Source organism: Scyliorhinus canicula, chromosome 8 (assembly GCF_902713615.1).
Source record: "Scyliorhinus canicula chromosome 8, sScyCan1.1, whole genome shotgun sequence".
Taxonomy (NCBI): Eukaryota; Metazoa; Chordata; class Chondrichthyes; order Carcharhiniformes; family Scyliorhinidae; genus Scyliorhinus; species Scyliorhinus canicula.
In genome coordinates this window covers 50,565,767-50,581,113 of record NC_052153.1, presented here as the reverse complement: position 1 = coordinate 50,581,113, position 15,347 = coordinate 50,565,767, and the positions used below count along the sequence as shown (strand labels likewise).

The 15,347-nt window shown below is 50.1% G+C and overlaps 1 protein-coding gene across 1 annotated transcript in view; it reads left to right on the top strand.

Moving 5' to 3' along the window:
- The window catches only part of LOC119970244 (glyoxylate reductase/hydroxypyruvate reductase-like), a 102,038-nt gene that overhangs the window by 72,006 nt on the left and 14,685 nt on the right, over window positions 1-15,347 (top strand). The window lies entirely within an intron of this gene.

The following is a 15,347-nucleotide window of genomic DNA, read 5'->3' as shown; positions in this document are numbered from 1 at the left end:
GGGCCTGACCCCGACCGTATGCCCCCCTTCCTGGAACTCCCTATCCCCCATTTCCCCAAGGCCGTGAAACGTTGCCTGGTGTTTTCCTCATATTACGCCCAGTGGGTCCCTAATTATGCAGACAAGGCCCGCCCACTCATCATGTCCACAGTTTTTCCCCTGACGGCTGAGGTCTGCCAGGCCTTCAACGACATCAAGGTGGACAGCGCCACGGCCACGATGCACGCGGTCGGACGTGTCCCTCCTCTTTCAAGTGGAGAGCGATGCATCGGACGTGGCTCTGGCCGCCACACCAGGCGGGCAGGCCTGTGGCTTTCTTTTCCCACACCCTCCATGCCTCCGAAATTCGGCGCTCCTCTGTCGAGGAGGCCCAAGCCATTGTGGAAGCTGTGCGGCGTTGGAAGCATTACCTGGCCGGCAGGAGATTCACTCTCCTCACTGACCAATGGTCGATTGCCTTCATGTTTAATAATACACAGCGGGGCAAGATCAAAAATGACAAGATCTTGAGGTGAAGAATCGAGCTCTCCATCTCTAACTACGAGATCTTGTATCGCCCGGGGAAGCACAATGAGCCCCCAGATGCCCTATCCCATGGTACATGTGCCAGCGCACAGGTGGACCGAATCTGGGCTCTCCACTATGACCTCTGCCACCCGGGGGGTCACTCGGTTCTTCCATTTTGTCAAGGCCCGCAACCTGCCCTACTCCATTGAGGAGGTCAGGACCGTCACCCGAGACTGCCAAGTCTGCACAGAGTGCAAGCTGCACTTCTACCAGCCAGATAGAGCACACCTGATGAAGGCCTCCTGTCCCTTTGAATGCCTCAGCATGGACTTCAAAGGGCACCTGCCCTTTACCGACCGCAACGTGTACTTCCTCAATATAATTGATGAGTATTCCCGGTTCCCTTTCACCATCCCATGCCCCGACATGACTTCTGCCACGGTAATCAAATCCCTGCACAGCATCTTCACTCTGTTTGGTTTCCCCACCTACATTCACAGCGATCAGGGATCCTCTTTCATTAGCGATGAGCAGCCACAGTTCCTGCTCAGCAAGGGTATCGCCTCGAGCAGGACGACCAGCTACAACCCCCGGAGGAAACAGGCAGGTGGAGAGGGAGAACGGGACGGTCTGGAAGGCCATCCTGCTGGCCCTGCAGTCTAAAGATCTCCCGGTCTCCCGCTGGCAGGAGGTCCTCCCCGACGCGCTCCACTCTATCCGGTCGCTCCTCTGCACCGCCACTAATGAGACCCCTCATGAACGTGTGTTTGCCTTCCCCAGGAAGTCCACCTCCGGTGATATATTGTATGTATTATGGCACTGCCGTATATTACAGGTATGGCGGCAAGTCCCTGCCTGCTGGATCCGCCCAGCAGGTGGTGTATAAAAGTGTATGCTCTCCTGGGCTGCAGCCATTCTGGTTCCAGCTACAGGAGGCACAGCATCTTGTGCAATAAAGCCTCGATTGTTTCACCATTCTCATCTCGTGGTAATGGACGGTTTATCAATAGATAATTAAACTTCACAAATATTCTCATTCTCTATGATTGCAGGACCAATCATATCAGTGCAAAAAGTAAAGTTGAAGCATTGACAATCATCTTCAGTCAGAAGTGCCAAATGGCCATCTGTCCTCTTTCAGAGGTCCCCATCATCACAGATTCCAGTCTTCAGTCAATTCAATTCAGTCCAATGGCTGAAGGCACTTTGTGCAGCAAAGACTGTGGGCTATGAGAACATCCCAAATGCAGTTCTAAAGACTTGTGCACCAGAATAAGACATGCCCCTGGCCAGGCTGTTTCAGTACAGCTACAGTACTGGCATCTACTTAGCAATGTGGAAAATTGCCCAGGTATATCCAATCCAGAAAAAGCAGGACAAATCCCATCCACTCAATTACTGCCCCATATGTCCCTTCTTAACCATCAGCAAAGTGAAAGGTGTGTTATTGACAGTGCTGTGAGTTTCAGGATTTTGACCAGCGACAATGAAGGAATGTCGATATAGTTCCAAATCAGGTTGGTGTGTGACTTGGATGGCAACTTCCAGGTGGTGGTGTTCCTCAGTATCTGCTGCCCTAGGTGGAAGAGGTCACAGGTTTGGAAGGTGCTGTTGGTGGAGCCTTTGTGAGTTGCTGAAATGTGTCCTGTAGTTTGCATGCAGATTGTACATCAGTGATAGAGGGAGCGAATGTTTAAGGTGGTAGATGGGGTGTTTATCATTGGGCTGCTTTGACTTCGGTGATGAATATTGTTAGAGCTGCACTCATCCAGGCAAGTGTAAAATATTCCATCCCATTCCTAGCTTGTGTCTGTATTTCCAGAACCACAGTACTTATCAGGCTTTCAATCGGGCAGCACAAGTGGATAGCACGGTGGCTTCACAGCGCCAGGGTCCCAGGTTCGATTCCCCGCTGGGTCACTGTCTGTGCGGAGTCTGCACGTTCTCCCCGTGTCTGCGTGGGTTTCCTCTGGGTGCTCCGGTTTCCTCCCATAGTCCAAAGTCATGCAGGTTAGGTGGATTGGCCACGCTAAATTGCCCTTAGTGACCAAAAGGTGAGGAGGGGTTATTGGGTAACGGAGATAGGACAGAAGTGATAGCGCAAGTGGGTCGGTGCGTGCAGACTTGATGGGCCGAATGGCCTCTTTCTGCACTGTATGTTCTCATACCAGTCTCATCTCAGATACTGAAGCAGTCCATACCTACCAGCAGCTAGACCTGGACAACATTCAGCTTGGGTTGATACCGGCAAACCTGTAGTACAGGTCCTACCTTACATCACCTAATACAGGAGTCACAGGGGTTTACCACAGTCACCCCCTGTTAAAAATGAGTCCGGCGGGGGTGGTGGAGAACTATATACAGTAGTGAATTTATGTGCAGTGTTTTATCAGGGAAAGGAATCTGGAGTACTCATCGATCAGACTGAGAATATACGTGTTTCGGTCGGTGGAGGGGAGGGGCCTTTTGAAATTCACGCTGAGGCGTTCAAAGGGGCGGGACGCCTTCACCAGGTGTGCACGGTCCGGCTGGTAGAAGTGCGGTTTGCACTCCGCACAGACCTGGCAGTCCCTGGTAACTGTCCGTACTTCCTCGACGGAGTAGGGCAGATTGCGAGCCTTGACAAGGTGGTACAATCGTGTGACCCCCGGGTGACAAAGGCTGTTGTGTAGGGCCCGGAGTCGGTCTACTTGTGCGCTGGCACATGTACCTCGGGAGAGGGCGTCTGGGGGCTGGTTGAGTTTGCCGGGTCGATACAAAATCTCGTAATTATAGGTGGAGAGCTAGATTCTCCACGCAAAATTTTATCGTTTTTGATCTTGCCCTGCTGCGTGTTGTTAAACATGAAGGCTACCGACCGTTGGTCAGTGACGAGAGTGAATCTCCTGCCGGCCACGTAATGCCTCCAATGCCGCATAGCTTCAACGATAGCTTGGGCCTCTTTTTCGACAGACAAGTGCCGAATTTCTGAGGCATATTGGGTGCGGGAAAAGAATGCCACGGGTCTGCCTGCCTGATTGAGGGTGGCGGCAAGTGCGACGTCTGATGCGTCGCTTTCTACTTGGAAGGGCAGTGTCTCGTCTACTGCATGTATTCCGGCCTTGGTTATATCAGCTCTGATATGGGCGAAGGCCTGTTGTACCTCGGCCGTAAGTGGATGGACTGAAATGAGTGGGCGGGCCTTGTCCGCATAGTTTGGGACCCACTGGGCGTAGTAGGAGAAGAACCCCAGGCAGCGTTTGAGGGCCTTGGGGCAGTGGAAGCGCCATGAGGGGGTGCATGCGGTTGCAATCGGGCCCCAGAACTCCGTTCTGGGCCACATAGCCGAGGATGGCTAAGCGGGTTGTGCTGAACACGCACTTCTTGTTGTAGGTGAGGTTGAGGAGAGTGGCGGTGTGGAGGAATTTGGCAAGGTTGGCATCGTGGTCCTGCTGATCGTGGCCGCAGATGGCAACGTTGTCTAGGTACGGGAAGGTGGCCTGCAAACCGTACCGGTCGACCATTCGGTCCATCTAACTTTGGAAGACCGAGACCCCGTTAGTGACGCCGAAGGGAGCCCTGAGGAAGTGATAGAGACGTACATCCGCCTCAAAAGCAGTGTATGGACGGTCCGATTTACGAATGGGGAGCTGGTGGTAGGCAGATTTGATGTCTATCGTTGAGAAAACCCGGTACTGCGCAATCTTTTTTTTTATAAATGTTTTTATTCAGTTTTCATATTTTATATTGAACAAATTACAAATTGTTAGGAGAGAAAAAAAAACAAACACGCAAAAATTAACATACATATTTACAGGTAAGCATCTTCGTAGTAGTAACTGCGCCCCCCCCCCCCCCCCTCAACATGTTTATTTAGTTTGGTTTTAGGCCTTAGCTAGCCATCGAACCCCCGTAACGAACCTGTAGCCCCCCCCCCTCCCGCTACCTTCCCCCGACTATTCTTCCTCTTGTACGTTGGCCACAAATAGGTCCCGGAACAGTTGCATGAATGGCTCCCACGTTCTGTGGAAGCCGTCGTCCGACCCTCGGATGGCAAATTTGATTTTCTCCATTTGGAGAGATTCCGAGAGGTCGGACAGCCAGTCCGCAGCTCTGGGCGGTGCTGCTGACCGCCAGCCAAACAGGATTCTACGGCGGGCGATCAGGGAGGCAAAGGCAAGGGCGTCCGCCCTCCTCCCCAGGAATAGATCTGGCTGTTCTGAAACCCCGAAGACCGTCACTATCGGGCATGGCTCCACCCTCACTCCCACCACTTTGGACATAACCTCGAAGAAGGCTGTCCAGTACTCCACGAGTCTGGGGCAAGACCAGAACATGTGGGCGTGGTTGGCCGGGCCTCTTTGGCACCGTTCACATCTGTCTTCCACCTCCGGGAAGAACCTACTCATACGGGTTCTTGTTAAGTGGGCTCTATGTACCACTTTTAGTTGCGTCAGGCTGAGCCTTGCGCACGTGGAGGTGGAGTTGACCCTATGCAGTGCTTCGCTCCAGAGTCCCCACCCTATCTCCATCCCCAGGTCGTCCTCCCATTTCCTCCTTGTTGCGTCCAGTACGGTGTCGTCCCTATCTACCAGTCGGTCATACATGTCACTACAGTTCCCTTTCTCTAGGATACTTGCGTCCAGTAGGTCTTCCAGTAGTGTCTGTCGTGGCGGTTGTGGGTACGTCCTTGTCTCCTTTCGTAGGAAGTTTTTGAGCTGCAGGTACCGTAGCTCGTTCCCCCCAGCTAGCTGAAATTTCTCTGTCAGTTCGTCCAGTGTTGCGATCCTGTCGTCCGTGTATAGGTCCCTGACTGTCAGTGTCCCCCCCGTCCTGCCTCCACCTTTTGAAGGTGGCGTCAGTCAGTGCTGGTGTGAACCTATGGTTGTTGCAGATGGGAGCCCTGTTCGACATTTTGGTCAGGCCAAGTTGCTGCCGCAGTTGGTTCCAGGATTGGAGGGTGGCTGTCACCACTGGGCTGCTGGAGTGTTTTTTGGGTGGGGATGGGAGTGCTGCCGTGGCGAGGGCCCGGAGGGAGGTTCCCATGCAGGAGGCCTCCTCCGCACGCACCCACTCAGCTTCTGGCTCCTGGATCCATCCCCTTACTCGCTCGGCTGTTGCTGCCCAGTGGTAGAATTGTAGATTCGGGAGGGCTAACCCTCCCCTGGTTTTTGTAAGACCTTCTTTGGGATCCTAGCATTTTTACCCCCCCATACGAACGCCATGATGAGTTTGTCCAGCGCTTTGAAAAAGGCCTTGGGGATGTAGATCGGAATGGATCTAAACAGGAAGAGGAACCTGGGCAGTACGTTCATTTTGATCGTCTGAACTCTCCCCGCGAGGGAGAGCGGGAGTGTGTTCCATCTTTGCAGGTCCTTTTTAACTTCCTCCGTCAGGCTGGTGAGGTTCCATTTGTGGATCCCTTTCCAGTCATGGGCTATTTGGATCCCCAGGTAGCGGAATTTATGTCGGGCTTGTTTGAACGGCAGCCCCTTTAGTGCTGCCCCCCCCCCCCCGTGCGGGTGTACTGGGAAGATCTCACTTTTGCTCATGTTGAGTTTGTAGCCCGAGAAGGCTCCAAACTCTTTCAGGAGCGCGATGATTCCGTCCATGCTGCTTTGTGGGTCCGAGATATAGAGGAGCAGATCATCCGCATAGAGTGAGACTCTGTGCTCTCTACCTCCCCTTCGGATCCCCCTCCAATTTTTTGCTGCCCTGAGCGCGATTGCTAGCGGTTCAATTGCTAGTGCGAACAGCAGCGGGGACAGTGGGCATCCTTGTCTGGTGCCCCTGTGCAGCTGGAAGTATTGGGAGTTGGTATTGTTGGTCTGTACACTCGCCATGGGAGCGTTGTACAGGAGTTTTAGTACTGCGCAATCTGATTGACCATATCAGATATGCGTGGGAGTGGGTACGCGTCGAGCTGCGTGTACCGATTGATGATCTGGCTGTAGTCCATGACCATCCTGTGTTTCTCCCCAGTTTTAACGACTACCACTTGGGCTCTCCAGGGGCTGTTGCTGGCCTCGATGATGCCTTCCCGAAGCAACCGCTGGACCTCGGACCTGATGAAGGTCTTGTCCTGGGTGCTGTGCCGTCTGCTCCTAGTGGCAACGGGTTTGCAACCCGGAGTTAGATTGGCAAAGAGGGAGGGTGGGCCGACCTTTAGGGTCACGAGGCCGCACACAGTGAGGGGTGGTAGGGGTCCGCTGAATTTGAGGGTAAGGCTCTGGAGATTGCACTGGATGTCCAGGCCTAGTAGTAGTGCAGCGCAGAGATTAGGAAGGACGTAGAGGCGGAAGCCGCTGAATTCTACTCCCTGGACCGAGAGAGTGACTGTGAAGAACCCCCGGATCGCGACAGAATGGAATCCGGAGGCCAGGGAGATTCTTTGATTGGCAGGGTGGACCACGAGGGAGCAGCGCCTTACCGTATCTGGGTGGATGAAGCTTTTCGGTGCTCCCAGAGTCCAGCAGGCAAGAGGTCACGTGACAGTTGATTCTCACACTGGTCAAAGCGCTGGCCTGGTTGTGTGGACGAGACTGGTCGATCGTCACTGAGGCGAGTTGCGGTCGGTCGTCGCTGGCGTCAGAAGATGGAGAGCGTGGGGGGCCCAGGTTGTGGAATGCTGTCGGCATCCATGCTCAGTGGGGAAGACAGGATAGCGGCGCCTGAAGATCCTGCGGGAGACAAAATGGCAGCGCCCATGGGCCGCACGTGGACTTGGGGGGGGGGGGGGGAAAGATGGCGGTGCACACTGGCCGCGCGTGACCCCGGGAGGTGAAGATGGTGGCGCCCATTGTTTGTAGGTTGGGGGGATGGGGGAGGGGAAAAGAGGGGGTGATAGCGACAACTGCGTGGGCCTGGCACACCGCGGCGAAGTGCCCCTTTTTGCCGCAAGCCTTGCAAATGGCAGTGCGGGCCGGGCAGCGTTGGCAGGGGTGCTTCTGCTGGCCGCAGAAGTAACAATCGGAGACCCCCGGGGTGCGCGGGTTGGCATGTGGCGCAGGCGAACTGGCTGGGTGAAGCCCCGGCTGGGGCGGCCGTCTGTGGGGTCCACGAGGGATAGGAGGGGTGGGCTGCGCGGCCGGAGGGGTAGGCCTGAGCATTACGTGAGGTGACCGTCATGGAGAGTGCTAGCTTCTTAGTCTCAGCTAGGTCGAGCGTGGCCCCTTCTCGCAGTCTTTCGTGTATGAGGTCCAACCCAATCCCCGTTACAAACGCATCGCGCATAAGAAGGTTGGAATGTTCGGTGGCCGTAACAGCCTGACAGTCACAGTCCCGGACGAGTGGGATTAGGGCCCGCCAGAAGTCTTCTATGGACTCACCAGGGAGTTGAGAGCGAGTGGCGAGTACGTGCCTGGCGAAGAGTGTGTTCGTTTTCTGTGTAGTTTTCTTTGAGGAGCGTCATGGTATCTGCGTAATTCGGGGCGTCCTGGATCAGCGGAAACACGTTGGAGCTCAACCTTGAGTACAGGATCTGTATCTTCTGAGCCTCCGTCGGAGGTGTGGTCACTGAGTTGATATAGGCCTCAAAGCAATCTAGCCAGTGATTAAAGTCCTTTTTGGCGTTGCTTGATTGCGGATCCAGCTGCAGGCGATGTGGTTTGATTCGGAGGTCCATCTTTTAGAAAATCTTACTGCAATAAATTGATGCACGATCAATTGTACAAAGACTAATGTTGGATACAACTGTGGCTTTATTGCAGTAAGATGTGTGGCCTCCCACAGCAGCTGGCGAAATGGCTGCTGAATAGAGAACACGCTCCTCCTACTGGGCGGAGCCAGCAGGCAGGGGCTACCAGCGAACCTGTAGTACAGGTCCTACCTTACATCACCTAATACAGGTGTAACAGTGGTTTACCACAACCACCTACAAGGCATAAGTCAGGATGGAATACTCTCAACTTGCCTGAATCAATGCAGCTCCTGCACTCAAGAAGCTTGATTGACACCCCATCTGCCACAATAAACATTTCCTCCCTCCACCACAAGTGCACAGTGGCAGCAGAACCTCAAAAGCTTTCTTTGAAAGCACCTTCAAAATACAAACCTCTCCCACCTGTAAAGACAAGGGCAGCAAACACATACCACCACCCGAAAGTTCCTTTCCAGGTCACATATGATCCTGACTATATTGCCCCGTCTCTTCACTGTTACTGGGTCAAAAACCTGGAACTTATTTCCTAACTGCACTGTTTTGTACCTCCAGCAGATAGACTGCTGCAGCTTAAGAAGGTGACTCACCAGCATCTTTGCAAGAACAATTAGTGACAGACAACAAATGCTGGTCTTGCCAACAATGCTCACATCCCAGAAATTAATTTTTAAATATGAAACGGTTCAAGGGACGAGCAACTTCAGTTTTGTGGCTAGATTGGCAAAGCTGGGGTTGCTCTCCTTAGAGACGAGCTAGTCGAGAGGAAATTTGATAGAGGTGGTCAGAATCATGAGGGGTCGAGACAGAGTCATTCGGGAGAAACTGTTCCCGTTGGTGGCAAGGTTGAGAACCAAAGGACACATTTAAGGTGATTGGCAAAGGAAGCAAATGTGACATAAGGAAAAACATTTTTACTCTAGTGTTTATGCACTGTCTGAGCATTTGATGGGTGGAGACTTAATTGTAGCTTTCAAAAGGGAATTGGTGGAGCACTGGAAGAGAAAAATAGTTCCAGGGGTATAGGGAAAGGGTGAGAGAGTAGGCTTAACTCTTGCAGCGAACTGCACGGTCAAATGGCCACATTCTGTGCTGTAACTATTCTGTGATTCAATACAACCCAGGCAGCCCCTTTCTGCTGGCCTTTACATTGTCACATAAATTCATAAGCTCTACTAGTATTCTATTCAGCAACAATGCCATAACCCTTCCACCATGGAGCGTCATCCTCTTCCTGACAGCACACATAAAAACCACCAGAAAATGCACAGTTTAAACTAATTTTATAAATTGTATCTTTACAAAATATATGCAAATATAAGTTAATCCCCTTGTGCACTCCCTAGTTACCACATACCTTTGTCCGTCCTAGTGCTCCTCGGACCGGTACTTCCTAGTCGTTGCAGCATGGAAGATGGAATGCTGCTAAAGACAAATGCCTCCAGAGGCAGTCTCGAGCTGCTCTGGGCATGGATGATTCAGAATCTACCACCTTGGCCTGGATTGTAGCAGTCTGAGCTGGCTGGCTAACAGGCAAAAATAAGTACATTGGCAGAGTGCCAATGGTGAGAGTAGGAATGCAGTCATGTTGAGAGTGGACAGCAGAGTAGTGTTCCATGGAACCACTGCCACTCTTCCAGGACAGCTCCGAAGAAATCCTTCTTCTCTGTTGGATTTCAAAGCTGCTTTGAACAGTGGTATTTAGAGCCGCAAGCGCAGCAACCGGAGCTTCCACTGGTAGAAGCTGTTAAAACTGCAATGCAAGCTATGATACTGGCCATCAGATAGTATGTCACGCTGGGGTCCACGCTGGGGTCCACGCTGGGGTCCACGGATGTGCTGAACCAGAGGTGACCACCTATTCCATTAATGGAAAAGATGGGCTGCAAGCTCTGTGCAATCCTTGTGCAAGATAGGTGCCAAACCCTTTCATGTTCCTTAACATTGTACATAGGCTATCTAATGCACCACGTATTTGGTTATGCACACCCACCAACCTTTTTCAAAGTTCCCACCTGACTCTTTTGCAGCAGAACTAGTGAGTCAGAAAGTTTTACAGCACAGAAAGAGGCCCTTTGTGACTGTGCCGGCCACAAACACCAATCTATTCTAATTGTATTTTGCAGCACTTGGTCCATAGCCTTGTATGCTGTGGCGTTTCAAGTGCTCATCTAAATGCTTCTTAGCATGTTGTGAAGGTCCACACTTCTACCACCCTTTTAGGCAGTGAGGTCCAGATTTTCCTCAAATCCCCTCTAAACCTCCTGCTCCTTCCCATAAATCTATGCCCCCTGGTTATTGACCCCTCTACTAAGGTGAAAAGGTTTCTTCCTATCTGCATCCCTCATAATTTTGTACACCTCAATCCCAAGTCCCCTCGAAGAAAAACAACCCTAGCCTAACCAGCCTCTCTTTATAGTGGAAATGCTCAAGCCCAGGCAGCATCCTCGTAAATCTCCTCTGCAATACAGGCTTCCTATAGTATGGTAACCAGAACTGCACACAGTACCTTACCTGTGGCCTAACAAGTGGTTTATGCAGCTTCGCCATAACCTCCCTGCTCTTATATTCTATGTCTTGGCTAATAAAGGCAGATATCCTGTATACCTTATCTACCGGTCCCGCTGCCTTCAGGGATCTTTGGGCATTCACCCCTGAATCTCACACTTTTCAGGGTTAAATTCCATTTGCCACTGTTCTGCCCACCTGACCAGCCCATCTATGTCATCATGTAATCTAAGGCTTTCCTCTTCGCTATTTGCTGTACCACCAATTTTCATGTCATCTGTGAACTTACTGATCATACCCCTATATTCACATCTAGATCATTAATATATACTGCAAACAACAAGGGACCCAGCGCTAATCTCTGTGGTACACCACTGGACACAGGCTTCTCACATAAACAACCTTTGACCATCTACCTCCTGCCACTACGCTAATTTGGGATCTAAATTGTCCTGGATTCCATGAGCCCTTACCTTCTTGATCAATCTCCCATGAAGGAACTTGTCAAAAGCCTGACTGAAGTCAACTGTACTACGCTAATCTACACATCTAGTCACCTCAAAAAATTCCTACCTTGCTCCAAATGCACTCCCTCATTCTGGTGGTGTCTCACTCAGGCTGTGCTCTCTATCAAACGCTCATGGGTGCTTCCAACAATCCCTTTCTTAAACAGAGCTGAGATGAATCACACACTGATAAAGCTTCAACAGTAATCAGTAATCAATACCTATTTGAGGTCCTATTAAGGCTTTAGGTGATTGAGAGTTAACTGTCACATAATTGAGTCAGCTACCTTAATAACCTTTTAACTAGTCTACTTAACTTTAAAAATCTTTTAAAAACTTATCAGTTCAAAGGACAATACAGCACAGGAACAGGTCCTTTGGCCCTCCACAACTGTACTGGTCATGATACCACCCTTGGCCAAAACCCTCAGCACTTCCTAGTGCTGTGTCCCTCTATACCCATCCTATCCATGTATTTGGCAAGATGCCTTTTGAATGCCATTAATGTATCTGCTTCCACAACCTCCCCTGGCAGCACATTCCAGGCACTCACCACCCTCTGTGTAAAAAGCCTGCCTCGAACATCTCGTCTAAACTTTGCACCACAGACCTTAAACCTATGCCCCCTAGTGATTGACCCCTCCACCCTGGGAAAGAGTGCCTGCCCATCCACTCTATCCATGCCTCTCACAATCTTGTAGGCCTCTATCAGGCAGCCCTTAATTTCCATTGTTCTTTTGAAAACAGTCAATTCCCACCTTACTCCAAATTTCCAAATACACTCACTCATTCTATCCCTTGCTCGAACCTTACTAATCCTAGTGAGGAACCTCAACCTGTGACAGTAAGATTGAGTCAGAATTTTTCTTCATCTTCACTATTTAACTCAGCACCATTTTGTGTGTATATTTGTATTTATACCATGTACAACAAAACCCAATTAAAACATTTTAAAAAAAAACTCAGCCCCTTGCTCTCATGCTCACATGTCCGTCCTTGGCCTGCTTCAATTTTTAAAAATTTCATTTACGGGATGGGGGCGTCGCTGGTTAGGCCAGCATTTCTTGCCCAACGCTAGTTGCCTTCAGAAGGTGGTGGTGAGTTGCCTTCTTGAACCGCTGTAGTCCCTGAAATGTAGGTACACCCACAGTGCTGTTAGGGAGGGAGTTCCATGATTTTGACCCAGTGACAGTGAAGGAAAGGCGATATATTTCCAAATCAGGGTGAATGACTTGGAGGGGAACCTCCAGGTGGTGGGGTTCCCAAGTATCTGCGGTTCTTGTCCTAGATGGTAGTGGTTGTGGGTTTGAAAGGTGTTGCCGAAGGAACCTTGGTGAGTTCCTGCAGTGCATCTTGTAGATGGTACACACGGCTGCCACAGTTCATTGATGGTGGAGGGATTGAATATTTGGAGAAGGAGGAACGATCAAGTGGGCTGCTTTGTCCTGGATGATGTTGAGCTTCTTGAGTGTTGTTGGAGCTGCACTTATCCAGGCAAGTGGAGAGCATTCCATTACAGTCCTGACTTGTGCCTTGTAGACAGTGGGCAGGCTTTGGGGCGTTCAGGAGGTGAGTTATTCATCATAGGATTCCTGGCCTTTGACCTGGCCTGGTAGCCACAGTATTAATATCGCTAGTCCAGATCAGTTTCTGATCAATGTAATGCCCAAGATTCAGCGATGGTAATGCCATTGAATGTCAAGGGACGATTGTTAGATCCTCTCTTGCAGGAGATGGCATTGTCTGCCACTTGTGTGGCATGAATGTAATTTTCCAATTCTCAGCCCAAGCCTGGATATTGTCCAGGTCTTGCTGCCTTTGTCATGGACTGCTTCAATATCTGAGGAGTCGCGAATGATGCTGAACATTGTGCAGTTATCTGCAAATATCCCGACTTCTGACCTTATAATGGAAGGGAGGTCATTGATGAAGCAGCTGAAGAGGGTTGGGCCGAGGGCACCACCCTGAGGAACTCCTGCAGTGATGTCCTGGAGCTGAGATGATTGACCTCCAATCACCACAACCATTTTCCTTTGTTCCAGGTATGTCTCCAACCAGCAGTCTTTTCCCATTGACTCCAGTTTTGCTCGGGTTCCTAGATGCCATACTCGGTCAAATGCTGCCATGATGTCACCCTCACTTCACCTCTGGCATTAAGCTCTGTTGTCCATGTTTGAACCAAGGCAGTAATGAGGTCAGGAGCTGAGTGACCCTGATGGAATCCAAACTGAGCGTCCGTGAGCAGGTTATTGCTGAGTAGGTGCCAGTCGATAACACTGTTGATGATTCCTTCCATTACTTTGCTGATGATGGAAAGTAGACTGATAGGGCGATAATTGACTGGGTTGGATCTGTCCTGTTTCTTGTGTACAGGACACACATGGGCAATTTTCCACATTGCTGGGTAGATGCCAGTGTTGTAGCTGTATTGGCCAGCTTGGCTAGGGGTGCAGCAAGTTTTGGAGCATAAGTCTTCAGTACTATTGCCGAATATTGTCAGGACCCGTAGCTTTTGCAGTATCCAGTGCCTTCAGCCATTTCTTGATATCATGTGGAATGAATCTTATTGGCTGAAGACTGACATCTGTGATGCTGGGGACCTCCGGAGGAGACCAAGGTAGATCATCCTCACGGCACTGCCGGCTGAAGATTGTTGCGAATGTTTCAGCCTTGTCTTTTGCACAGATGTGCTGGGATCCTCTGTCATTGAGGATGGGGATAGCCTCCTCCTCCAGTGAGTTGTTTAATTGTCCACTACCATTAACGGCTGGATGTGACAGGATTGCAGAGTGTAGATCTTTTGCAATCCTCCAGAGAAGCCCGGTGCAGGCTGGAGGAGCAGCATCTCATCTTCCGGTTAGATACATTACAGCCCTCACAATTCAACATTGCGTTCGGCAACTTTAGATTTTGACCTTTCTCCTCCATCTTAAACACCACCCACTTTCTTCTTTTTTTAAATATTCGTATGTGTATTGTCTCAATGCAAAACAGCCTCTCGTCCTCTCACACTGGGCCATCTCTCATTTGTTCTGAAATTCTTAAAGGTGATACTTTTGTTGCAGTTTCTTTTGCTCTAACATTTGCCCTCCTTTCAGTTCCAACAAAGAGTCCATGATTTGAAATGTTAACTCTGTTTCTCTCCTGATAGATGCTGGCAAACCTGCTAAAGTTTTCCAGGTTCCTCTGTTCTTGTTCCAGATTCCAGCATCTGCAGTATTTTGTTTATTGAGGAAATGAATATTAGGCTTGAATACTGATTGATAAAGCTTATTGTTAGTTGGATGATGGGTTGGCGTTGCTCAAGCAGTGGATGTGGTTGGTAATGCAGTTGGTAGGATCTGCCATTTGAAGGTGAATTCACTCACCCTGACAGCTCGTGCAAGATCATTGTTCTTCTTCCTGCACTGCATGTTCTTGGAGCAACACTCCTGGCATAGCCCTCCCCTGCTACTTCTCCTGCTGCATCCTGAGCAAGGTCCAGCAGGCCTCCTGCAGATACAGGACGTCTCTGCTTCTTTCCTTTTCTTGAACCAAGACATCCGGTGCATTGTCAGAAAACCTTGGTGCTCACTCTCTCGCTTGTTCAGCCATTGCACAAAAATGTCACAGTCCAGATGCTCTTTTGAAAATATTCTCACCATTTCTTGCAACCACAGAGTGCACCTCCCCTTTTAGAGATGTAGGCTGCCTTTAAGTAGTGTTAAGCAATTGTGATTGCAAGCCCCTGCTGATGTGTGTCACCAAGGAACAGAGTGAATAACGCTGGTTACACACAGCAATGATATAATACAGCAAGCAAATCAGTTAATTTACTGCCTGTAACACAATGAACAGACACGTGTGAATTTTGTAATACGGTTCACTCCAGTTTTGTAGGTTAGCTCATTTAATGCGCTCCTCACCCCCACAAAAATCACAGAACCTCCAACACAGGCTCTCAGCAAACAAAATTATTTGTAGATTTGCTGTAATTACCCAAAATCTGAACTGGATGTGCACTGTCCTCCCTCCAGCCAATGGGATTCCCACTTGTGCAATTTTGAAGTACTAAAATATAGGCCAACGGGCTGACTATGAATTGAAGACGGATTATTATTGTACATGCTGAACCAATGATCACTTTGATCACTCTGCACCTGAAGGTGTCACATTTTCCTGACTCTTGCTGTGTGCAATCCCACTTTTAA